Source organism: Taudactylus pleione, unplaced genomic scaffold, assembly GCF_031769625.1.
Source record: "Taudactylus pleione unplaced genomic scaffold, aTauple2 ptg000386l, whole genome shotgun sequence".
Taxonomy (NCBI): Eukaryota; Metazoa; Chordata; class Amphibia; order Anura; family Myobatrachidae; genus Taudactylus; species Taudactylus pleione.
The window spans coordinates 18,031,932-18,059,050 of record NW_028284787.1 but is presented as its reverse complement, the minus strand read 5'-3'; positions in this window follow the sequence as shown (position 1 = coordinate 18,059,050).

Here is a 27,119-nt window from a genome sequence, read left to right as displayed (position 1 = left end):
TACACAACTCTTTTTTTGTGGTTTTTTATCTTATTTTTTTCTGGCATTTATTAAAACATATAGCATTGTGTTTTGCGTAGCAGCCTTTTCAGATACCATACTTTTTAAACCATGTACACATTGATATAGTTAAATATGGACATTTTGATAATAAAGTTTAGTTTATTTTTGGAAATTAGCCATAAATCAGAAGAATTTTTGAAATTGTTATGGCAACATTTGCACAAAAAAACAAAAAATCAAAAATAAACTAAATCAAAATAAAAAAAAACAAATTATAAAAGAGCTTGAGACATTGGTGACAAGAAATATGGGGACTGGACAAGAGGTGAGGAAGGAGATATCCAGGGATACTTGCATCATTTTGGCTGGCTCAGAGGAAGAAGTAAGCTACGGACAGCAGACTGGCGTGTTACCCGCCGACTGGCCTGGCCAGAGGTAGATGGTATTTCCTCAGGCCTAGGCATAGGGCTCTCCATACTTGCGGGGGTGGCTGTTGGGCTGCCAGAGGTGGTGGTCCTGGGAGGAAGGGAGTCTCGCTCCATCATGGCAGGTGGGTTTGCCTGCTCCTGGGTATTGGCCCAACAATCCATGGACCCAGCAATGGTCTCCAGGGCCACCGCCACCCTCACCAGAGTGGTCTCCATCCTCAGGAGAACACATCTGTTCTCCTGAGTTTGGGAGACCAACCTGGTGAGGAGAGGCACTGCTCGTTCTAATGGTTGCCCTGGAGTAGACTCCACAGGGTATACAGAAGGAGTACTTGGATCCTCTCCAGCAGAGTCTCCATCTGTGCTGGACCCAGACCAGACCTCAGGAGCAGGCACTACCTCCTCTGAGTCTGGAAAAAAAAACATTTGTATTTTTTTTTAAATTTAAATGCATACACGTTTTAGCTTTATACTTTTAAAAAAAAAAAAATATTTACATTCTTGAACATGTGGAGTGTTGAAGTCGGCCATGTCAGTGTCCATAGTGGACACGCCAACTATCTCCTCTTTCGTCACACATCCCTGAGCCAACGTCTCCAACCTCTTCAAGGTCAGCTCCTCAGGGATGGGACCACCACCTGTCCCCGCAGCATGGTCCACCCTACTCCATAGCTTCCTCTTCAGCTGGTATTTAAAATCAGTCCATCTGACAATGTGAATTGTAATTTTTGCAGGGTTAGTTTATTAAATTAAGATCTAGCTTTTGACTTCAGTACACTCACAATATCATTTCCTTACCTTTTTTTGACGACTTTCATGGTTCTGTGGGTTGTCCCCACAGCATTAACAGCCCTGGATATCTCCTCTCAAATCCTCTCTTTGGCTGCAGCCCCCATATTTCTTGGGGCATGTACAAGGTTTGGTCACCAAGCTCTAGTCTTGAAAACGGTGGATTTCTGGGCCTTGGCCTGCAGGGCCCCACCTCCTCCTCCTCTCGTGGTGATAGTGGATTCCCAGCACCTACAATTTTTTTATTTTTACAATTATAAAAAAATGCATTTTATGAACATATGAACTGTGATTGTGAAATTTAAAAAATGTGTTTCAAACTTACCTGCCTCATTTGGCCTCTGCCCACCATGCTCCTCACTTGCCATTTTAAAAACTTGTGAGAGGGCATGAAGACTAGTGCTTGTGAAGACTATTTGATAGATGTGAGCGCATCCCTGGATTGGTTACCCGTGCATCCCTATTTGCCTACGTACAATGCACACCTTGCCTGCATTCCTTAATCACTGTGTGGGTTGGGCAAGATGTGAGCGCATCCCTGGATTGGTTACCCGTGCATCCCTATTTGCCTACGTACAATGCACACCTTGCCTGCATTATTCAATCACTGTGTTATTTGTGCCCTTATTTCAGGCAAAGCCAAATGGGCCCTTACTTGTGGGTTGTAGTTGGAGTTAGTTTTGCGGCTTGAACGGATTTGGAGTGTTAACAGTGTTTGGAGTTGTTTGAGTGGTGCTTGTGTGTGTTGTTCAAGTGGTGCTTGTTGTTGTTGTTTGAGTGGTGCTTGTGTGTGTTGTTTGAGTGGTGCTTGTGTGTGTTGTTTAAGTGGTGCTTTGTGTTTGTTGTTTAAGTGGTGCTTGTGTGTGTTGTTTGAGTGGTGCTTGTGTGTGTTGTTTGAGTGGTGCATGTGTGTGTTGTTTAAGTGGTGCTTGTGTGTGTGTTTAAGTGGTGCTTGTGTGTGTTGTTTGAGTGGTGCTTGTGTGTGTTATTTGAGTGGTGCTTGTGTGTGTTGTTTAAGTGGTGCTTGTGTGTGATGTTTAAGTGGTGCTTGTGTGTGTTGTTTGAGTGGTGCTTGTGTGTGCTGTTTAAGTGGTGCTTGTGCGTGTTGTTTAAGTGGTGCTTGTGTGTGATGTTTAAGTGGTGCTTGTGTGTGTTGTTTGAGTGGTGCTTGTGGGTGCTGTTTGAGTGGTGCTTGTGTGTGTTGTTTGAGTGGTGCTTGTGTGTGTTGTTTAAGTGGTGCTTGTGTGTGTTGTTTGAGTGGTGCTTGTGTGTGTTGTTTAAGTGGTGCTTGTGTGTGTTGTGTTGGTTGTGTGTTTGGGTTTTTTTTTTTAGGTGTGTTTTTTTTTTGGTGGTGTGTTTTATTTTTTTTTATTTTTTTGGGGGGTGTGTTTGTTTGTTTTTTTTTTTTTTTTTTTGGTGGTGTGTTTGTTTATTTTTTATTTTTGGGGGGTTTGTTTGTTTGTTTTGTATTTTATTTTTTTGGGGGTGTGTTTGTTTGATTTTTTTTTTGGAGGTGTGTTTGTTTTTTTTGTGGGGGGGATTTATTTTTTGTTTAAAATATAAAAAAATTACATTTAAAAATCCGTTTACTTTGTGTGCTTTGGTGGCCGTGTATTTTTTTTGGGAAAATATCATCGTTGTTTGCAGACTCCAGTAAGTGTTTCAGCCTACTGCAAGCATATTTCCATTGTGGTTTTTTTTGTTAATTTAAAAAACATTATTTCACCAATTACAGTCATGTTTTATATTTTTGTTTTAGGCGTTTAACAGACCAGTTTTTTTTTTTTTACAGGGTTTTATGCTTTTTTTTCGATTTTACAAATGTTTTAGGCTTTTTTAAAAAAAAAAAAAGTGATTTTGTCATATATTTATATAGCACAATTTCACAGTTAAGGATTGTTTTAGCAATAATAGTAGTAATATACTTGTGTATGACTTAACCTTTTTTTTAGTTTTCAAAAAATATCAATTATTCGGAACACAAACAACACATGTAGGGGTTCCAGAAGATGGCACAGCCCGACCCTGTAAGAATATGCACCATTATTACTATGCTAAGTATTTTTTCAAAATTTTAAAAACAACATTCTCACCACAACTAATTTTTGTCCAAAACAAATTTACAGAGCGATGTTGGCCAGCTAATAGTGGCCATGTTGCCCCCAACCAACCTTTCTCAGCCTCCTCCTGGGCATAGGCATAGGAGGTGTGCAAGGACCAAGATATTTAGAACACGTGTCACCCTTTTTGTAATGCCTGATGATGTGGTTTTAACCACTTATCACCTGCCTCCAAATATTATCCTAGACACTCTTTAAACAATAAAGAATGATCTAGAAAGTCAGATTAATATTCCAACAGCAATCTCACCACTTACACAGTTGTTGGCGGTGTTACATTTCTGCACCTCAGGGTCCTTCCAAACCACTGTGGGGCTGGTGGGTGGCCTCTCCCAGCCCTCATTTTCACGGATCCTGAGGCATGTGCTAGATGCATTCTTCAATCATATAGCACATTTTATTAGTATGCCTTTGGATACTGAAGCCCTTGACGTGGTAAAGCAGAAGTTTTTTGAGATTGCAGGCTTTCCACATGTCATAGGGGTAGTGGATGGCACTCACATAGCACTTCAGCCCCCTGCATGCAGGGAACAAATCATTAGGAACTGAATACATTTCCATTCACTAAATGTAATGGTGCTATGTAATGCTTCTCTAGAGATCCTCTCCCTGAATGCCAAATTTCCGGGCTGCAGCAATGATGCGCACGTGATCCAGCATTCAGGGATTTGGCCTAAATTAACCACACTGCAAGCTGGTGACGCAGGGCTTCTTGGTAAGTATAAATCCAGTATGTAGCTTAAGTAAAAGTGTAAACATGGTTTCATTAAAAATTTCTAAAACTTATGGTGTCCCATTTCCAACAGGTGACAGTGGATATCCTTGCACGCCCTGGCTGCTGACTTCTTGTTTGAATCCCACACCAGGGCCACAAACTCAATATTAAACCATGTTTACTGCCACCAGGCAGGTGGTGGAGCACTGTATCGGCCTTTTAAAGGGCCGGTTCTGGTGTCTACATGACTCTGGTGGTGCACTCATGTACTCGCCGGATATGGTTTCTCGCATTGTGGTCCTGTGTGGGATTTTACACAACATCGTAATAAGGAGTCGAGTACCCATGCAGCCACAGGATGCCTTGCAAAAGGATGGCCCCCCGGAGGAAGGTGTTGTGATGCTGTCGGGGGGAGCAGACACAATTCTGTGGTTTCCAGATTTTTTAGGTAATATTTTTTGTCTTAAGTTTGTATTTTACACTTCAAGCAAATGTATTTTAAGTTGAAACTAATTTTTTTTGGCAAACAAAAATAACACTTTCCTAAACTGCAAAAAAAATGGAACCCATTGGCAATACCCTGTACTGTTTTTGGACAACTTACAAAATTGATCCGGATATACCACCACATGTGTAGTTAATTTTGATTAAATTTGTGTTTTTTTTCTGTAAAAAATGAAATTATGAAATTATGTTGGAGTTTAGCTTTTGTTGTTTATGTCTGACTAAGCAAGATGTGTTATTTTTAGAAAACCTGAGTCCATTTTTTTATTTGGATTCTGTTATGAAATGCTTTTTACAATTAAAAGCATGTTGGCAACATGTTTGTTATTGAATTAATTTGTTGTTAAAATAAAAGGTTTGGTGTACATTGTTTTGGTATCCCATTTTTAGGTGGATAATGTAGGGCAACCCCCCCAAAAAAAACATTACTGCAAATGTTCTTTAGGTTTAAAAAGACAATTTTGAAAAATTTACACTATGGAAAGGCACCCAGCTTTGTTAGCAAACTATTTGAAATGCAGAATTACAACATTTAATGTTTGATAAAAAAGAGGACAACTGTTTTTAAACAAAAAAACTTTACTTGAAATGAAAACATTTGGACATGATCAAAGTTAAAATAAAACTAAAAATGCTGGAGACTCCCCACAATCTGCTGTAGGCAGCATTAGACCTCCAAAAGATGCCCACTTGCTCGAGTGAGCTCCTCTCGTATGCCTCCAAGTATGGTTGTTAGATCTGTGGACATAAAAATGTATTTGTAGGTTAAAAAATCTAAAAACTGAGCCACATTTTAACATTAAACATTATTCAATGTCCCAAACAGTGACACAATGATGTTAGTGGACACAATAATGTGTGTTATAAAGTTTACTCCACACAACATTATTATTATGTGGAAACTTTTATGGTCTGAAAATAATGGGAAACCCTAACTATGTGGCATAATCAAGTTTTGGAAGAGGGAGGGAGGGTTACTAGGGGAGTATGGTGGTGGGGAAGGAGGGTTGGGTTGAGCGGATGGGGAAGGTGAGGGTGAGGGCTGCAGGTTGGGCCCTGCATTGCAGCCAAATCTGAGGTCCCTTCTCTGTCTCTGCTGTTGGCCTAAAATAAAAAAAAAAGGATAACATCTTAGTTTAGTTTGTACTTTCTGCTACAGAATACAAGTACACTTTACACATTCTGGACAATAGGGACAACATACAGGAGTGTTTGTTTACATTTATTAAAAGAATTGGAAAAGGGACAGACATTTTTAACGGTCCTCTAATTTAAACATTTATACAAACGTATACTTACGTCTGCGTAATCGCGCCCACAAATTTGCCAAAAGGACTGGTGACCAGCGGCGCAAATTGGACCACTGCCTCTCTAGTTGCGCAATATTGCACCGAAATCCAGCACGCCAAAGAGCTCTCCTCACCTCCGCATAGGCCGCACGCTTTTAGCGGTTGGAAATAGGAGGCGGTGCATTTGTTAGGAGCCTGTCCAAAATATTGACCAGGATGCTTAATTCCCGACGGGTAAAGGCCGCGGCTCTCATGATGGCAATTGCAGATTTTACTGAAAACATGAAATATACATGGGGTAAAAGAAAGATGATTGGCTAAAATATTTACTCAGTTTCCTAAAAAAAACCACTATTGGACATTCCTTTAATCATGTGACATGAAAATAAGGACAGATTTGATTGGTTAAAACACACAGTGTGCAATTGCAAACATAAGAATGCAAATGAGCCTAACGCACAATGCAAATGCATTTTTAAAGTTAACACAATTATCAACAGTACATTCAAAGATAATAAACATTACTTTGTTATTCGAAAAAAAAAACACGAGAACGGGGAAACCCCCCCCCCAAAAAAAACAATAAAGTTTATTGACAAATTAAAAAAAACTGGTTAAAAAGAACAGCAAGAGTTAAACACTCTTAATTAGATAATTGACAACAAGCTAATAACAAGCTGTTCGATAGTCCATGTAAACAGGACATGTGACCATCAATACAACACATACGGCCGCAACCATCACAACATAATTAGCATACAGCGACTGTATTACTACAATTACCTTGTTCGTTCGATCAGATTAGTCGGTAGCTAGAGGAGGTGCAGTGCTAACGAATGGGCATCACTTTGTTTACGATCGACCAGCCGTACGATCGCTTCCGTTTAGGATTTTGCGGCCATAGACCGTACAACCGTGTGCCCACTATGACCGACTCTGAATGAAGTCCTATGTCACATGTAATTAAAAATTTATTTTTATTATTAATTAGTTAAAAATAAAAAAATTAAGTAAGAGAAAATACTGTTGTGATTATATAATCCTTGAAAAAAAGAAGCATATAGCACAATGAAACATGCTTTATAGCCGGGGGTCGCGTAGCTAGTTATCATGCGGGAGTCTCATTTGTTATCGTATTCGTTGGAGCGATTTGTCTGGTTAATTCCGATTACGAACGAGACTCCCGCATGCTAACTAGCTACGCGACCCCTGGCGATACTATACCCAAATGAGGGCTATATAAAGCATGTTTTATTGTGATATATGCTTATTTTTCAAGGATTATATAATCACAACAGTATTTTCTCTTATTTAATTTTTAAAATTTTTTGCTTCACTTTATTTTTAACTAATTAATAATAAAAGTTAATTTTTAATTACATGTGACATAGTGTGCCTCAAACATAGGAGTTTTCTTTCTCTCTTTCCCTAGATAAAGCCCTCCCCTATTCATATTCCAGGAGATTAATCGTAATGGTTATGTGCACAACCGATCGCTCGTTTACAATTTGTAATCGTGAAACAAAGCATCAGATCGTATGATCGTATGAAAAATCATACACCTTTTGAACACATTGTATCTAAAATTTCAAGGGAAATATTATAAGACATGTTGTGCATCTTTTTGACGCACCGTGTATGGGACGCATAAATGTCCCGGTGATAGCTACAATAATTAAATGAACATATAGATTGGCTCCACCCCAGACAAATTTGCTCATGATTCCTGACTTCATTAACAAGCTAGTGGAAAACTTGGCTTGACTTTTAACTCAATCACTTGTGCTATTATGACAGGACTTTAAACAAAAAGGACTCCCTATTCCATTACACTTAAAAAGAATAAGTATTCCTGTGAATCATATGAAGTATATATCCCTTTTACACCGGAGCTAAAACCCGGGTTATTGCAGGGTTAACCTGGGCAGCTCCTTGGTGTAAAAGGGGTGAGGGTTGGATCGCCGGGTCGAGTGCCCCGGTAATCTAACCCAGGTAAATAGCAGGGTTTAACACAGGAGTAACCCGTGAAACCCTGCTGTGTGTACGGCGAACTCTGGGTCTTGATGACATGCAGTGCACCGTAAGCTGGCTGATTGGTCCGGCTTCAGTGGCCCTTGGAGATGAATCATCTCCAAGCATCCACTTTCACGCCGGAAAAGCCGGGTCTATGCAGACCCGACTGAGGTGGGAGTGGCGCCGAATCGGGAATATCCCGAGTCGGCACCGGCTAAATTCCGGGTCTGATCCAGATAGGAACCCTGTTCCAACTTTGGGTCAGACCCGGAATTTTGGTGGAAAAGGGGTATTAGCATCCTATTGATCTGTGAGGCGCCAGAATTTTAATAAAACAATAAAACATAACTTACTATTCATAATATCTATATTTCTCTACAGGTTTTCTGGCTGCAGAGATGTGGTAAAGTGGAATGTGAGTATAATGTTGCTCAATAGCAGTGATCCAGTATTCTAAGTAGGGGTGTGCACCGGCCACTTTTCGTGTTTTGTGTTTTGGTCTTGGATCTGGATCTTTCTTCGTGTTTTGGATCTGGATTGGTTTTGCCAAAACCACCCTTCCGTGTTTTGGGTTCTGGGTTTTGTGTTTTGGATCTGTATTTTTTTGAAAAAAAGCATAAAAACAGCTAAAATCACAGAATTTGTAGGTTTTTCTGCTCCTATGCAATTATTAACCTCAATAACCTTAATTTCCACTCATTTCAAGTCTATTCTGAACACCTCACACCTCACAATAGTGTTTTTATGTCCAAAAGGTTGCACTGAGGTAGCTGGATGACTATGCTAAGCGACACGAGTGGGCGGCACAAACACGTGACCCATCTAGGCGTGAAACTGCAGTGGCAGACAGGATGGCAGTTTGAAAAACTAGGCCCCAAACTGTACATAATGCAAAGAAAAAAAAGAGGTGCAAGATGGAATTGTCCTTGGGCCCTCCCACCCACCCTTATGTTGTATAAACAGGACATGCACACTTTAACAAACCAATCATTTCAGCGCCAGGGTCTGCCACACGACTGTGGCTGAAATGATTGGTTCGTTTGGGCCCCCACAAAACAAGCTGGCAATTAATCTGTCCCTGCACAAACTGGCTCTACGGAGGCAAGATGTCATCCTCATCCACCGATTCCTCACCCTCTTCAGTGTGTACATCCTCATCCTCACAGAGTATTAATTCGTCCCTGCTGGAACCACAGGTCGCTCTGTACGTTCTGGAGGCTGGTCTCCCTGGAAGAGTTGATAATTAATTTTATGAACATCATCTTCTCCACATTTTGTGGAAGCAACCTCCTACGCCTTTCGCTGACAAGGTTCCCGGCTGCACTAAGCACTCTTTCGGAGTACACACTGGAGGGGGGGCAACTCAGGTAAAATAGAGCCAGTTTGTACAGGGACCTCCAAATTGCTTCTTTTTCCTGCCAGTACAGGTACGGAGAGTCTGACATGCCTACTTGGATGCTGTCACCGATGTAATCCTTTAACAGACAGACGCACGCTTGTCGCTGCTGCTTTGAGGATGCAAGTGCGGCTACAGCCCACACAATTCACAAAGACAGAAAAAAAAAAAGAATATTTTTATTGTTTGTGGAGCTCACTTTGAGGGTTACACCACCCTTTAACAGACAGACGCACACTTGTCGCTGCTGCTTTGAGGATGCAAGTGCGGCTACAGCCCACACAATTCACAAAGACAGAAAAAAGAAGAAGAATATTTTTATTGTTTGTGTAGCACACTTTGAGGGTGTCACCACCCTTTAACAGACAGACGCACGCTTGTTGCTGCTGCTTTAAGGATGCAGGTGCGGCTACAGCCCACACATTTCACAAAGACAGAAAAAAGAAGAAAATTTTTATTGTTTGTGTAGCACACTTTGAGGGTGTCACCACCCTTTAACAGACAGACGCACGCTTGTCGCTGCTGCTTTGAGGATGCAAGTGGAATCTAGACGGGATTTGGAACCGGGGACACACTACCTCCATCAATTGTCTAAATCCCACTGCACTAATGGCAGATACCGGACGCACGTCTAACACCAACATAGCAGTCAAGGCCTCAGTTATACGTTCTGCTTCAGGATGACTGCTGTCGTACTTCATCCTCATCGCTAGGGACTGTTGGAGGGTCAATTGTTTAGTAAAAGTAGTGATGTTCCTACTTCCTCTCTGGGATGATGAACAACTCCCAGCAGCAGCAACAGCACTAGGAGGAAGTGGTTCTTGATCTTTCCCTATTTTATTTTTGTCAGAGAAAGTTTGGTCCTCCATTTATGTTATATTGATATATACGTGCGGCTAAAGCGCACACAAACAAAGAAAATATTTTTTTATTTTTGCTGGAGAGTAGTGCAATTTGAGGGTTACACCACCCTTTAAGAAATGAGCCAGCCGGCTCTTTACTTATGGGACACAGGCGCATGCTTCGCGCTGCTCCTTTGTTGATGCACGTGCAGCCACAGTGCACACAATTCACAAACACAGAAAATATATATTTTTTTGGTTTGGACTGGAGTGTACTTTGGGGGTTACAGCACCCTTTAACGGCCAAGCCAGCTGGCCCTTTACTTATGACACAGGCGCACGCTTGGCACTACTTTGTTGATGCACATGCGGCTACTGCGCACACAATTCACAAACACAGAAAATAATTTTTTTTTTGGTTTGGACTGGAGTGTACTTTGGGTGTTACAGCACCCTTTAATGGTCAAGCCAGCCGGCCCTTTACTTATGACACAGGCGCACGCTTGGCACTACTTTGTTGATGCACGTGTGGCTACTGCGCACACAATTCACAAACACAGAAAATATTATTTTTTTTGGTTTGGACTGGAGTGTACTTTCGGGGTATACAGCACCCTTAACGGTCAAGCCAGCCGGCACTTTACTTATGACACAGGCGCACGCTTGGCACTACTTTGTTGATGCACGTGCGGCTACTGCGCACACAATTCACAAACACACAAAATATTTTTTTTTTTAGTTTGGACTGGAGTGTACTTTCGGGGGTTACAGCACCCTTAATGGTCAAGCCAGCCGGCACTTTACTTATGACACAGGCGCACGCTTGGCACTACTTTGTTGATGCACGTGCGGCTACTGCGCACACAATTCACAAACACACAAAATATATTTTTTTTTAGTTTGGACTGGAGTGTACTTTGGGGGTTACAGCACCCTTTAATGGTCAAGCCAGCCGGCCCTTTACTTATGACACAGGCGCACGCTTGGCACTACTTTGTTGATGCACGTGTGGCTACTGCGCACACAATTCACAAACACAGAAATTTTTTTTTTTTTTAGCTTGGACTGGAGTGTACTTTGGGGGTTACAGCACCATTTAACGGTCAAGCCAGCTGGCCCTTTACTAATGACACAGGCGCACGCTTGGCACTACTTTGTTGATGTACGTGCTGCTACTGCACACACAATTCACAAACACAGAAAATATTTTTTTTTTGGTTTGGACTGGAGTGTACTTTGGGGGTTACAGCACCCTTTAATGGTCAAGCCAGCCGGCCCTTTACTTATGACACAGGCGCACGCTTGGCACTACTTTGTTGATGCACGTGCGGCTACAGCGCACACAATTCACAAACACAGAAAATTATTTTTTTTATGGTTTGGACTGGAGTGTACTTTCGGGGGTTACAGCACCCTTAATGGTCAAGCCAGCTGGCCCTTTACGTATGACACAGGCGCACGCTTGGCACTACTTTGTTGATGCACGTGCGGCTACTGTGCACACAATTCACAAACACACAAAATATTTTTTTTTTAGTTTGGACTGGAGTGTACTTTCGGGGGTTACAGCACCCTTAATGGTCAAGCCAGCCGGCACTTTACTTATGACACAGGCGCACGCTTGGCACTACTTTGTTGATGCACGTGCTGCTACTGCGCACACAATTCACAAACACAGAAAATATTTTTTTTTTTGGTTTGGACTGGAGTGTACTTTGGGGGTTACAGCACCCTTTAATGGTCAAGCCAGCCGGCCCTTTACTTATGACACAGGCGCACGCTTGGCACTACTTTGTTGATGCACGTGCTGCTGCTGCGCACACAATTCACAAACACAGAAAATAATTTTTTTTATGGTTTGGACTGGAATGTACTTTTGGGGGTTACAGCACCCTTAACGGTCAAGCCAGCCGGCCCTTTACTTATGACACAGGCGCACGCTTGGCACTACTTTGTTGATGCACGTGCGGCTACTGCGCACACAATTCACAAACACACAAAATATTTTTTTTTTAGTTTGGACTGGAGTGTACTTTCGGGGGTTACAGCACCCTTAATGGTCAAGCCAGCCGGCACTTTACTTTTGACACAGGCGCACGCTTGGCACTACTTTGTTGATGCACGTGCGGCTACTGCGCACACAATTCACAAACAGAAAATAATTTTTTTTTTGGTTTGGGCTGGAGTGTACTTTGGGGGTTACAGCACCCTTTAACGGTCAAGCCAGCAGGCCCATTACTTATGACACAGGCGCACGCTTGGCACTACTTTGTTGATGCACGTGCGGCTACTGCGCACACAATTCACAAACACAGAAAATATTTTTTTTTTGGTTTGGACTGGAGTGTACTTTCGGGGGTTACAGCACCCTTAACGGTCAAGCCAGCCGGCCCTTTACTTATGACACAGGCGCACGCTTGGCACTACTTTGTTGATGCACGTGCGGCTACTGCGCACACAATTCACAAACACACAAAATATTTTTTTTTTTTAGTTTGGACTGGAGTGTACTTTCGGGGGTTACAGCACCCTTAATGGTCAAGCCAGCCGGCACTTTACTTATGACACAGGCGCACGCTTGGCACTACTTTGTTGATGCACGTGCGGCTACTGCGCACACAATTCACAAACACACAAAATATTTTTTTTTTTAGTTTGGACTGGAGTGTCCTTTGGGGGTTACAGCACCCTTAATGGTCAAGCCAGCCGGCACTTTACTTATGACACAGGCGCACGCTTGGCACTACTTTGTTGATGCACGTGCGGCTACTGCGCACACATTTCACAAACACAGAAAATATTTTTTTTTGTTTTGGACTGGAGTGTACTTTAGGGGTTACAGCACCCTTTAACGTTCAAGCCAGCTGGCCCTTTACTTATGACACAGGCGCACGCTTGGCACTACTTTGTTGATGCACGTGTGGCTACTGCGCACACATTTCACAAACACAGAAAATAATTTTTTTGGGGGTTTGGACTGGAGTGTACTTTCGGGGGTTACAGCACCCTTAACGGTCAAGCCAGCCGGCCCTTTACTTTTGACACAGGCGCACGCTTGGCACTACTTTGTTGATGCACGTGCGGCTACTGCGCATACAATTCACAAACACAGAAAATATTTTTTTTTTGGTTTGGACTGGAGTGTACTTTGGGGGTTACAGCACCCTTTAAAGGTCAAGCCAGCCGGCACTTTACTTATGACACAGGCGCACGCTTGGCACTACTTTGTTGATGCACGTGCGGCTACTGCGCACACAATTCACAAACACTGAAAATAATTTTTTTTTGGTTTGGACTGGAGTGTACTTTGGGGGTTACTGCACCCTTTAATGGTCAAGCCAGCTGGCACTTTACTTATGACACAGGCGCACGCTTGGCACTACTTTGTTGATGCACGTGCGGCTACTGCGCACACAATTCACAAACTCAGAAAATAATTTTTTTTTTAGCTTGGACTGGAGTCTACTTTGGGGGTTACAGCACCCTTTAACGGTCAAGCCAGCTGACCCTTTACTAATGACACAGGCGCACGCTTGGCACTACTTTGTTGATGCACGTGCGGCTACTGCGCACACAATTCACAAACACAAAAAATATTTTTTTCTTGGTTTGGACTGGAGTGTACTTTGGGGGTTACAGCACCCTTTAATGGTCAAGCCAGCTGGCCCTTTACTAATGACACAGGCGCACGCTTGGCACTACTTTGTTGATGCACGTGCGGCTACTGCACACACAATTCACAAACACAGAAAATATTTTTTTTTTGGTTTGGACTGGAGTGTACTTTGGGGGTTACAGCACCCTTTAATGGTCAAGCCAGCTGGCCCTTTACTTATGACACAGGCGCACGCTTGGCACTACTTTGTTGATGCACGTGCGGCTACTGCGCACACAATTCACAAACACAGAAAATAATTTTTTTTATGGTTTGGACTGGAGTGTACTTTCGGGGGTTACAGCACCCTTAACAGTCAAGCCAGCCGGCCCTTTACTTATGACACAGGCGCACGCTTGGCACTACTTTGTTGATGCACGTGCGGCTACTGAGCACACAATTCACAAACACACAAAATATTTTTTTTTTTAGTTTGGACTGGAGTGTACTTTCGGGGGTTACAGCACCCTTAATGGTCAAGCCAGCCGGCACTTTACTTATGACACAGGCGCACGCTTGGCACTACTTTGCTGATGCACGTGCTGCTACTGCGCACACAATTCACAAACACAGAAAATAATTTACAGCACCCTTTAATGGTCAAGCCAGCCGGCCCTTTACTTATGACACAGGCGCACGCTTGGCACTACTTTGTTGATGCACGTGCGGCTACTGTGCACACAATTCACAAACACAGAAAATAATTTTTTTTATGGTTTGGACTGGAGTGTACTTTCGGGGGTTACAGCACCCTTAACGGTCAAGCCAGCCGGCCCTTTACTTATGACACAGGCGCACGCTTGGCACTACTTTGTTGATGCACGTGCGGCTACTGAGCACACAATTCACAAATACACAAAATATTTTTTTTTTTAGTTTGGACTGGAGTGTACTTTGGGGGTTACAGCACCCTTAATGGTCAAGCCAGCCGGCACTTTACTTATGACACAGGCGCACGCTTGGCACTACTTTGTTGATGCACGTGCGGCTACTGCGCACACAATTCACAAACACAGAAAATAATTTTTTTTTTAGTTTAGACTGGAGTGTACTTTGGGGGTTACAGCACCCTTTAACGGTCAAGCCAGCAGGCCCATTACTTATGACACAGGCGCACGCTTGGCACTACTTTGTTGATGCACATGCGGCTACTGCGCACACAATTCACAAACACAGAAAATATTTTTTTTTTTGGTTTGGACTGGAGTGTACTTTCGGGGGTTACAGCACCCTTAACGGTCAAGCCAGCCGGCCCTTTACTTATGACACAGGCGCACGCTTGGCACTACTTTGTTGATGCACGTGCGGCTACTGCGCACACAATTCACAAACACACAAAATATTTTTTTTTTTAGTTTGGACTGGAGTGTACTTTCGGGGGTTACAGCACCCTTAATGGTCAAGCCAGCCGGCACTTTACTTATGACACAGGCGCACGCTTGGCACTAATTTGTTGATGCACGTGCGGCTACTGCGCACACATTTCACAAACACAGAAAATAATTTTTTTGGGGGTTTGGACTGGAGTGTACTTTCTGGGGTTACAGCACCCTTAACGGTCAAGCCAGCTGGCCCTTTATTTAAGACACAGGCGCACGCTTGGCACTACTTTGTTGATGCACGTGCGGCTACTGCGCACACAATTCACAAACACAGAAAATAATTTTTTTTTTGGTTTGGACTGGAGTGTACTTTCGGGGGTTATAGCACCCTTAACGGTCAAGCCAGCCGGCCCTTTACTTATGACACAGGCGCACGCTTGGCACTACTTTGTTGATGCACGTGTGGCTACTGCGCACACAATTCACAAACACAGAAAATAATTTTTTTTTTAGTTTGGACTGGAGTGTACTTTGGGGGTTACAGCACCCTTTAACGGTCAAGCCAGCCGGCCCTTTACTAATGACACAGGCACACGCTTGGCACTGCTTTGTTGATGCACGTGCGGCTACTGCGCACACAATTCACAAACACAGAAAATATTTTTTTTTTGGTTTGGACTGGAGTGTACTTTGGGGGTTACAGCACCCTTAACGGTCAAGCCAGCCGGCCCTTTACTTATGACACAGGCGCACGCTTGGCACTACTTTGTTGATGCACGTGCGGCTACTGCGCACACAATTCACAAACACACAAAATATTTTTTTTATTAGTTTGGACTGGAGTGTACTTTCGGGGGGTACAGCACCCTTAATGGTCAAGCCAGCCAGCACTTTACTTATGACACAGGCGCACGCTTGGCACTACTTTGTTGATGCACGTGCGGCTACTGCGCACACAATTCACAAACACAGAAAATAATTTTTTTTTTGGTTTGGACTGGAGTGTACTTTGGGGGTTACAGCACCCTTTAACGGTCAAGCCAGCAGGCCCATTACTTATGACACAGGCGCACGCTTGGCACTACTTTGTTGATGCACGTGCGGCTACTGCGCACACAATTCACAAACACAGAAAATATTTTTTTTTTTGGTTTGGACTGGAGTGTACTTTCGGGGGTTACAGCACCCTTAACGGTCAAGCCAGCCGGCCCTTTACTTATGACACAGGCGCACGCTTGGCACTACTTTGTTGATGCACATGCGGCTACTGCGCACACAATTCACAAACACACAAAATATTTTTTTTTTTTAGTTTGGACTGGAGTGTACTTTCGGGGGTTACAGCACCCTTAATGGTCAAGCCAGCCGGCACTTTACTTATGACACAGGCGCACGCTTGGCACTACTTTGTTGATGCACGTGCGGCTACTGCGCACACAATTCACAAACACAGAAAATAATTTTTTTTTTGGTTTGGACAGGAGTGTACTTTCGGGGGTTACCGCACCCTTAACGGTCAAGCCAGCCGGCCCTTTACTTATGACACAGGCGCACGCTTGGCACTACTTTGTTGATGCACGTGCGGCTACTGCGCACACAATTCACAAACACAGAAAATATTTTTTTTTTTAGTTTGGACTGGAGTGTACTTTGGGGGTTACAGCACCCTTTAACGGTCAAGCCAGCCGGCCCTTTACTTATGACACAGGCGCACGTTTGGCACTACTTTGTTGATGCACGTGCGGCTACTACGCACACAATTCACAAACACAGAAAATAATTTTTTTTTTGGTTTGGACTGGAGTGTACTTTCGGGGGTTACAGCACCCTTAACGGTCAAGCCAGCCGGCACTTATGACACAGGCGCTCGCTTGGCACTACTTTGTTGATGCACTTGCGGCTACTGCGCACACAATTCACAAACACAGAAAATAATTTTTTTTTTGGTTTGGACTGGAGTGTACTTTGGGGGTTACAGCACCCTTTAAGGGTCAAGCCAGCCGGCCCATTACTTATGACACAGGCGCACGCTTGGCACTACTTTGTTGATGCACGTGCGGCTACTGCGCACACAATTTACAAACATAGAAAATATTTTTTTTTGTTTTTGACTGGAGAGTACTTTAGGGGTTACAGCACCCTTTAATGGTCAAGCCAGCTGGCCCTTTACTTATGACACAGGCGCACGCTTGGCACTACTTTGTTGATGCACGTGCGGCTACTGCGCACACAATTCACAAACTCAGAAAATAATTTTTTTTTTGGTTTGGACTGGAGTGTACTTTCGGGGGTTACAGCACCCTTAACGGTCAAGCCAGCCGGCCCTTTGCTTATGACACAGGCGCACGCTTGGCACTACTTTGTTGATGCACTTGCGGCTACTGCGCACACAATTCACAAACACACAAAATATTTTTTTTTTTAGTTTGGACTGGAGTGTACTTTCGGGGGTTACAGCACCCTTAATGGTCAAGCCAGCCGGCACTTTACTTATGACACAGGCGCACGCTTGGCACTACTTTGTTGATGCACGTGCGGCTACTGCGCACACAATTCACAAACACAGAAAATATTTTTTTTTTGTTTTGGACTGGAGTGTACTTTAGGGGTTACAGCACCCTTTAACGGTCAAGCCAGCTGGCCCTTTACTTATGACACAGGCGCACGCTTGGCACTACTTTGTTGATGCACGTGCGGCTACTGCGCACACATTTCACAAACACAGAAAATTTTTTTTTTGGGGGTTTGGACTGGAGTGTACTTTCGGCGGTTACAGCACCCTTAACGGTCAAGCCAGCCGGCCCTTTACTTATGACACAGGCGCACGCTTGGCACTACTTTGTTGATGCACGTGCGGCTACTGCGCACACAATTCACAAACACAGAAAATATTTTTTTTTTGGTTTGGACTGGAGTGTACTTTTGGGGTTACAGCACCCTTTAATGGTCAAGCCAGCCGGCCCTTTACTTATGACACAGGCGCACGCTTGGCACTACTTTGTTGATGCACGTGCGGCTACTGCGCACACAATTCACAAACACAGAAAATAATTTTTTTTATGGTTTGGACTGGAGTGTACTTTCGGGGGTTACAGCACCCTTAACAGTCAAGCCAGCCGGCCCTTTACTTATGACACAGGCGCACGCTTGGCACTACTTTGTTGATGCACGTGCGGCTACTGAGCACACAATTCACAAACACACAAAATATTTTTTTTTTTAGTTTGGACTGGAGTGTACTTTCGGGGGTTACAGCACCCTTAATGGTCAAGCCAGCCGGCACTTTACTTATGACACAGGCGCACGCTTGGCACTACTTTGCTGATGCACGTGCTGCTACTGCGCACACAATTCACAAACACAGAAAATAATTTTTTTTTTGGTTTGGACTGGAGTGTACTTTGGGGGTTACAGCACCCTTTAATGGTCAAGCCAGCCGGCCCTTTACTTATGACACAGGCGCACGCTTGGCACTACTTTGTTGATGCACGTGCGGCTACTGTGCACACAATTCACAAACACAGAAAATAATTTTTTTTATGGTTTGGACTGGAGTGTACTTTCGGGGGTTACAGCACCCTTAACGGTCAAGCCAGCCGGCCCTTTACTTATGACACAGGCGCACGCTTGGCACTACTTTGTTGATGCACGTGCGGCTACTGAGCACACAATTCACAAATACACAAAATATTTTTTTTTTTAGTTTGGACTGGAGTGTACTTTGGGGGTTACAGCACCCTTAATGGTCAAGCCAGCCGGCACTTTACTTATGACACAGGCGCACGCTTGGCACTACTTTGTTGATGCACGTGCGGCTACTGCGCACACAATTCACAAACACAGAAAATAATATTTTTTTTAGTTTAGACTGGAGTGTACTTTGGGGGTTACAGCACCCTTTAACGGTCAAGCCAGCAGGCCCATTACTTATGACACAGGCGCACGCTTGGCACTACTTTGTTGATGCACATGCGGCTACTGCGCACACAATTCACAAACACAGAAAATATTTTTTTTTTTGGTTTGGACTGGAGTGTACTTTCGGGGGTTACAGCACCCTTAACGGTCAAGCCAGCCGGCCCTTGACTTATGACACAGGCGCACGCTTGGCACTACTTTGTTGATGCACGTGCGGCTACTGCACACACAATTCACAAACACACAAAATATTTTTTTTTTTTAGTTTGGACTGGAGTGTACTTTCGGGGGTTACAGCACCCTTAATGGTCAAGCCAGCCGGCACTTTACTTATGACACAGGCGCACGCTTGGCACTACTTTGTTGATGCACGTGCGGCTACTGCGCACACATTTCACAAACACAGAAAATAATTTTTTTGGGGGTTTGGACTGGAGTGTACTTTCTGGGGTTACAGCACCCTTAACGGTCAAGCCAGCTGGCCCTTTATTTAAGACACAGGCGCACGCTTGGCACTACTTTGTTGATGCACGTGCGGCTACTGCGCACACAATTCACAAACACAGAAAATAATTTTTTTTTTGGTTTGGACTGGAGTGTACTTTCGGGGGTTATAGCACCCTTAACGGTCAAGCCAGCCGGCCCTTTACTTATGACACAGGCGCACGCTTGGCACTACTTTGTTGATGCACGTGCGGCTACTGCGCACACAATTCACAAACACAGAAAATAATTTTTTTTTTAGTTTGGACTGGAGTGTACTTTGGGGGTTACAGCACCCTTTAACGGTCAAGCCAGCCGGCCCTTTACTAATGACACAGGCACACGCTTGGCACTGCTTTGTTGATGCACGTGCGGCTACTGCGCACACAATTCACAAACACAGAAAATATTTTTTTTTTGGTTTGGACTGGAGTGTACTTTGGGGGTTACAGCACCCTTAATGGTCAAGCCAGCCGGCCCTTTACTTATGACACAGGCGCACGCTTGGCACTACTTTGTTGATGCACGTGCGGCTACTGCGCACACAATTCACAAACACACAAAATATTTTTTTTTTTAGTTTGGACTGGAGTGTACTTTCGGGGGTTACAGCACCCTTAATGGTCAAGCCAGCCAGCACTTTACTTATGACACAGGCGCACGCTTGGCACTACTTTGTTGATGCACGTGCGGCTACTGCGCACACAATTCACAAACACAGAAAATAATTTTTTTTTTGGTTTGGACTGGAGTGTACTTTCGGGGGTTACCGCACCCTTAACGGTCAAGCCAGCCGGCCCTTTACTTATGACACAGGCGCACGCTTGGCACTACTTTGTTGATGCACGTGCGGCTACTGCGCACACAATTCACAAACACAGAAAATATTTTTTTTTTTAGTTTGGACTGGAGTGTACTTTGGGGGTTACAGCACCCTTTAACTGTCAAGCCAGCCGGCCCTTTACTTATGACACAGGCGCACGTTTGGCACTACTTTGTTGATGCACGTGCGGCTACTACGCACACAATTCACAAACACAGAAAATAATTTTTTTTTTGGTTTGGACTGGAGTGTACTTTCGGGGGTTACAGCACCCTTAACGGTCAAGCCAGCCGGCACTTATGACACAGGCGCTCGCTTGGCACTACTTTGTTGATGCACTTGCGGCTACTGCGCACACAATTCACAAACACAGAAAATAATTTTTTTTTTGGTTTGGACTGGAGTGTACTTTGGGGGTTACAGCACCCTTTAAGGGTCAAGCCAGCCGGCCCATTACTTATGACACAGGCGCACGCTTGGCACTACTTTGTTGATGCACGTGCGGCTACTGCGCACACAATTCACAAACATAGAAAATATTTTTTTTTGTTTTTGACTGGAGAGTACTTTAGGGGTTACAGCACCCTTTAATGGTCAAGCCAGCTGGCCCTTTACTTATGACACAGGCGCACGCTTGGCACTACTTTGTTGATGCACGTGCGGCTACTGCGCACACAATTCACAAACTCAGAAAATAATTTTTTTTTTGGTTTGGACTGGAGTGTACTTTCGGGGGTTACAGCACCCTTAACGGTCAAGCCAGCCGGCCCTTTACTTATGACACAGGCGCACGCTTGGCACTACTTTGTTGATGCACTTGCGGCTACTGCGCACACAATTCACAAACACACAAAATATTTTTTTTTTTAGTTTGGACTGGAGTGTACTTTCGGGGGTTACAGCACCCTTAATGGTCAAGCCAGCCGGCACTTTACTTATGACACAGGCGCACGCTTGGCACTACTTTGTTGATGCACGTGCGGCTACTGCGCACACAATTCACAAACACAGAAAATATTTTTTTTTTGTTTTGGACTGGAGTGTACTTTAGGGGTTACAGCACCCTTTAACGGTCAAGCCAGCTGGCCCTTTACTTATGACACAGGCGCACGCTTGGCACTACTTTGTTGATGCACGTGCGGCTACTGCGCACACATTTCACAAACACAGAAAATTATTTTTTTTGGGGTTTGGACTGGAGTGTACTTTCGGCGGTTACAGCACCCTTAACGGTCAAGCCAGCCGGCCCTTTACTTATGACACAGGCGCACGCTTGGCACTACTTTGTTGATGCACGTGCGGCTACTGCGCACACAATTCACAAACACAGAAAATATATTTTTTTTTGGTTTGGACTGGAGTGTACTTTCGGGGGTTACAGCACCCTTAATGGTCAAGCCAGCCGGCACTTTACTTATGACACAGGCGCACGCTTGGCACTACTTTGTTGATGCACGTGCGGCTACTGCGCACACAATTCACAAACACAGAAAATAATTTTTTTTTTGGTTTGGACTGGAGTGTACTTTCGGGGGTTACCGCACCCTTAACGGTCAAGCCAGCCGGCCCTTTACTTATGACACAGGCGCACGCTTGGCACTACTTTGTTGATGCACGTGCGGCTACTGCGCACACAATTCACAAACACAGAAAATATTTTTTTTTTTAGTTTGGACTGGAGTGTACTTTGGGGGTTACAGCACCCTTTAACGGTCAAGCCAGCCGGCCCTTTACTTATGACACAGGCGCACGTTTGGCACTACTTTGTTGATGCACGTGCGGCTACTACGCACACAATTCACAAACACAGAAAATAATTTTTTTTTTGGTTTGGACTGGAGTGTACTTTCGGGGGTTACAGCACCCTTAACGGTCAAGCCAGCCGGCACTTATGACACAGGCGCTCGCTTGGCACTACTTTGTTGATGCACTTGCGGCTACTGCGCACACAATTCACAAACACAGAAAATAATTTTTTTTTGGGTTTGGAGTGGAGTGTACTTTGGGGGTTACAGCACACTTTAAGGGTCAAGCCAGCCGGCCCATTACTTATGACACAGGCGCACGCTTGGCACAACTTTGTTGATGCACGTGCGGCTACTGCGCACACAATTCACAAACATAGAAAATATTTTTTTTTGTTTTTGACTGGAGAGTACTTTAGGGGTTACAGCACCCTTTAATGGTCAAGCCAGCTGGCCCTTTACTTATGACACAGGCGCACGCTTGGCACTACTTTGTTGATGCACGTGCGGCTACTGCGCACACAATTCACAAACTCAGAAAATAATTTTTTTTTTGGTTTGGACTGGAGTGTACTTTCGGGGGTTACAGCACCCTTAACGGTCAAGCCAGCCGGCCCTTTACTTATGACACAGGCGCACGCTTGGCACTACTTTGTTGATGCACTTGCGGCTACTGCGCACACAATTCACAAACACACAAAATATTTTTTTTTTTAGTTTGGACTGGAGTGTACTTTCGGGAGTTACAGCACCCTTAATGGTCAAGCCAGCCGGCACTTTACTTATGACACAGGCGCACGCTTGGCACTACTTTGTTGATGCACGTGCGGCTACTGCGCACACAATTCACAAACACAGAAAATATTTTTTTTTTGTTTTGGACTGGAGTGTACTTTAGGGGTTACAGCACCCTTTAACGGTCAAGCCAGCTGGCCCTTTACTTATGACACAGGCGCACGCTTGGCACTACTTTGTTGATGCACGTGCGGCTACTGCGCACACATTTCACAAACACAGAAAATTATTTTTTTTGGGGTTTGGACTGGAGTGTACTTTCGGCGGTTACAGCACCCTTAACGGTCAAGCCAGCCGGCCCTTTACTTATGACACAGGCGCACGCTTGGCACTACTTTGTTGATGCACGTGCGGCTACTGCGCACACAATTCACAAACACAGAAAATATTTTTTTTTTGGTTTGGACTGGAGTGTACTTTTGGGGTTACAGCACCCTTTAATGGTCAAGCCAGCCGGCCCTTTACTTATGACACAGGCGCACGCTTGGCACTACTTTGTTGATGCACGTGCGGCTACTGCGCACACAATTCACAAACACAGAAAATAATTTTTTTTATGGTTTGGACTGGAGTGTACTTTCGGGGGTTACAGCACCCTTAACAGTCAAGCCAGCCGGCCCTTTACTTATGACACAGGCGCACGCTTGGCACTACTTTGTTGATGCATGTGCGGCTACTGAGCACACAATTCACAAACACACAAAATATTTTTTTTTTTAGTTTGGACTGGAGTGTACTTTCGGGGGTTACAGCACCCTTAATGGTCAAGCCAGCCGGCACTTTACTTATGACACAGGCGCACGCTTGGCACTACTTTGCTGATGCACGTGCTGCTACTGCGCACACAATTCACAAACACAGAAAATAATTTTTTTTTTGGTTTGGACTGGAGTGTACTTTGGGGGTTACAGCACCCTTTAATGGTCAAGCCAGCCGGCCCTTTACTTATGACACAGGCGCACGCTTGGCACTACTTTGTTGATGCACGTGCGGCTACTGTGCACACAATTCACAAACACAGAAAATAATTTTTTTTATGGTTTGGACTGGAGTGTACTTTCGGGGGTTACAGCACCCTTAATGGTCAAGCCAGCCGGCCCTTTACTTATGACACAGGCGCACGCTTGGCACTACTTTGTTGATGCACGTGCGGCTACTGAGCACACAATTCACAAATACACAAAATATTTTTTTTTTTAGTTTGGACTGGAGTGTACTTTGGGGGTTACAGCACCCTTAATGGTCAAGCCAGCCGGCACTTTACTTATGACACAGGCGCACGCTTGGCACTACTTTGTTGATGCACGTGCGGCTACTGCGCACACAATTCACAAACACAGAAAATAATTTTTTTTTTAGTTTAGACTGGAGTGTACTTTGGGGGTTACAGCACCCTTTAACGGTCAAGCCAGCAGGCCCATTACTTATGACACAGGCGCACGCTTGGCACTACTTTGTTGATGCACATGCGGCTACTGCGCACACAATTCACAAACACAGAAAATATTTTTTTTTTTGGTTTGGACTGGAGTGTACTTTCGGGGGTTACAGCACCCTTAACGGTCAAGCCAGCCGGCCCTTTACTTATGACACAGGCGCACGCTTGGCACTACTTTGTTGATGCACGTGCGGCTACTGCACACACAATTCACAAACACACAAAATATTTTTTTTTTTTAGTTTGGACTGGAGTGTACTTTCGGGGGTTACAGCACCCTTAATGGTCAAGCCAGCCGGCACTTTACTTATGACACAGGCGCACGCTTGGCACTACTTTGTTGATGCACGTGCGGCTACTGCGCACACATTTCACAAACACAGAAAATAATTTTTTTGGGGGTTTGGACTGGAGTGTACTTTCTGGGGTTACAGCACCCTTAACGGTCAAGCCAGCTGGCCCTTTATTTAAGACACAGGCGCACGCTTGGCACTACTTTGTTGATGCACGTGCGGCTACTGCGCACACAATTCACAAACACAGAAAATAATTTTTTTTTTGGTTTGGACTGGAGTGTACTTTGGGGGTTACAGCACCCTTTAACGGTCAAGCCAGCAGGCCCATTACTTATGACACAGGCGCACGCTTGGCACTACTTTGTTGATGCACGTGCGGCTACTGCGCACACAATTCACAAACACAGAAAATATTTTTTTTTTTGGTTTGGACTGGAGTGTACTTTCGGGGGTTACAGCACCCTTAACGGTCAAGCCAGCCGGCCCTTTACTTATGACACAGGCGCACGCTTGGCACTACTTTGTTGATGCACATGCGGCTACTGCGCACACAATTCACAAACACACAAAATATTTTTTTTTTTTAGTTTGGACTGGAGTGTACTTTTGGGGGTTACAGCACCCTTAATGGTCAAGCCAGCCGGCACTTTACTTATGACACAGGCGCACGCTTGGCACTACTTTGTTGATGCACGTGCGGCTACTGCGCACACAATTCACAAACACAGAAAATAATTTTTTTTTTGGTTTGGACTGGAGTGTACTTTCGGGGGTTACCGCACCCTTAACGGTCAAGCCAGCCGGCCCTTTACTTATGACACAGGCGCACGCTTGGCACTACTTTGTTGATGCACGTGCGGCTACTGCGCACACAATTCACAAACACAGAAAATATTTTTTTTTTTAGTTTGGACTGGAGTGTACTTTGGGGGTTACAGCACCCTTTAACGGTCAAGCCAGCCGGCCCTTTACTTATGACACAGGCGCACGTTTGGCACTACTTTGTTGATGCACGTGCGGCTACTACGCACACAATTCACAAACACAGAAAATAATTTTTTTTTTGGTTTGGACTGGAGTGTACTTTCGGGGGTTACAGCACCCTTAACGGTCAAGCCAGCCGGCACTTATGACACAGGCGCTCGCTTGGCACTACTTTGTTGATGCACTTGCGGCTACTGCGCACACAATTCACAAACACAGAAAATAATTTTTTTTTTGGTTTGGACTGGAGTGTACTTTGGGGGTTACAGCACCCTTTAAGGGTCAAGCCAGCCGGCCCATTACTTATGACACAGGCGCACGCTTGGCACTACTTTGTTGATGCACTTGCGGCTACTGCGCACACAATTCACAAACATAGAAAATATTTTTTTTTGTTTTTGACTGGAGAGTACTTTAGGGGTTACAGCACCCTTTAATGGTCAAGCCAGCTGGCCCTTTACTTATGACACAGGCGCACGCTTGGCACTACTTTGTTGATGCACGTGCGGCTACTGCGCACACAATTCACAAACTCAGAAAATATTTTTTTTTTTGGTTTGGACTGGAGTGTACTTTCGGGGGTTACAGCACCCTTAACGGTCAAGCCAGCCGGCCCTTTACTTATGACACAGGCGCACACTTGGCACTACTTTGTTGATGCACTTGCGGCTACTGCGCACACAATTCACAAACACACAAAATATTTTTTTTTTTAGTTTGGACTGGAGTGTACTTTCGGGGGTTACAGCACCCTTAATGGTCAAGCCAGCCGGCACTTTACTTATGACACAGGCGCACGCTTGGCACTACTTTGTTGATGCACGTGCGGCTACTGCGCACACAATTCACAAACACAGAAAATATTTTTTTTTTGTTTTGGACTGGAGTGTACTTTAGGGGTTACAGCACCCTTTAACGGTCAAGCCAGCTGGCCCTTTACTTATGACACAGGCGCACGCTTGGCACTACTTTGTTGATGCATGTGCGGCTACTGCGCACACATTTCACAAACACAGAAAATTATTTTTTTTGGGGTTTGGACTGGAGTGTACTTTCGGCGGTTACAGCACCCTTAACGGTCAAGCCAGCCGGCCCTTTACTTATGACACAGGCGCACGCTTGGCACTACTTTGTTGATGCACGTGCGGCTACTGCGCACACAATTCACAAACACAGAAAATATTTTTTTTTTGGTTTGGACTGGAGTGTACTTTTGGGGTTACAGCACCCTTTAATGGTCAAGCCAGCCGGCCCTTTACTTATGACACAGGCGCACGCTTGGCACTACTTTGTTGATGCACGTGCGGCTACTGCGCACACAATTCACAAACACAGAAAATATTTTTTTTTTGGTTTGGACTGGAGTGTACTTTGGGGGTTACAGCACCCTTTAATGGTCAAGCCAGCCGGCCCTTTACTTATGACACAGGCGCACGCTTGGCACTACTTTGTTGATGCACGTGCGGCTACTGCGCACACAATTCACAAACACAGAAAATAATTTTTTTTTTAGCTTGGACTGGAGTGTACTTTGGGCGTTACAGCACCCTTTAACGGTCAA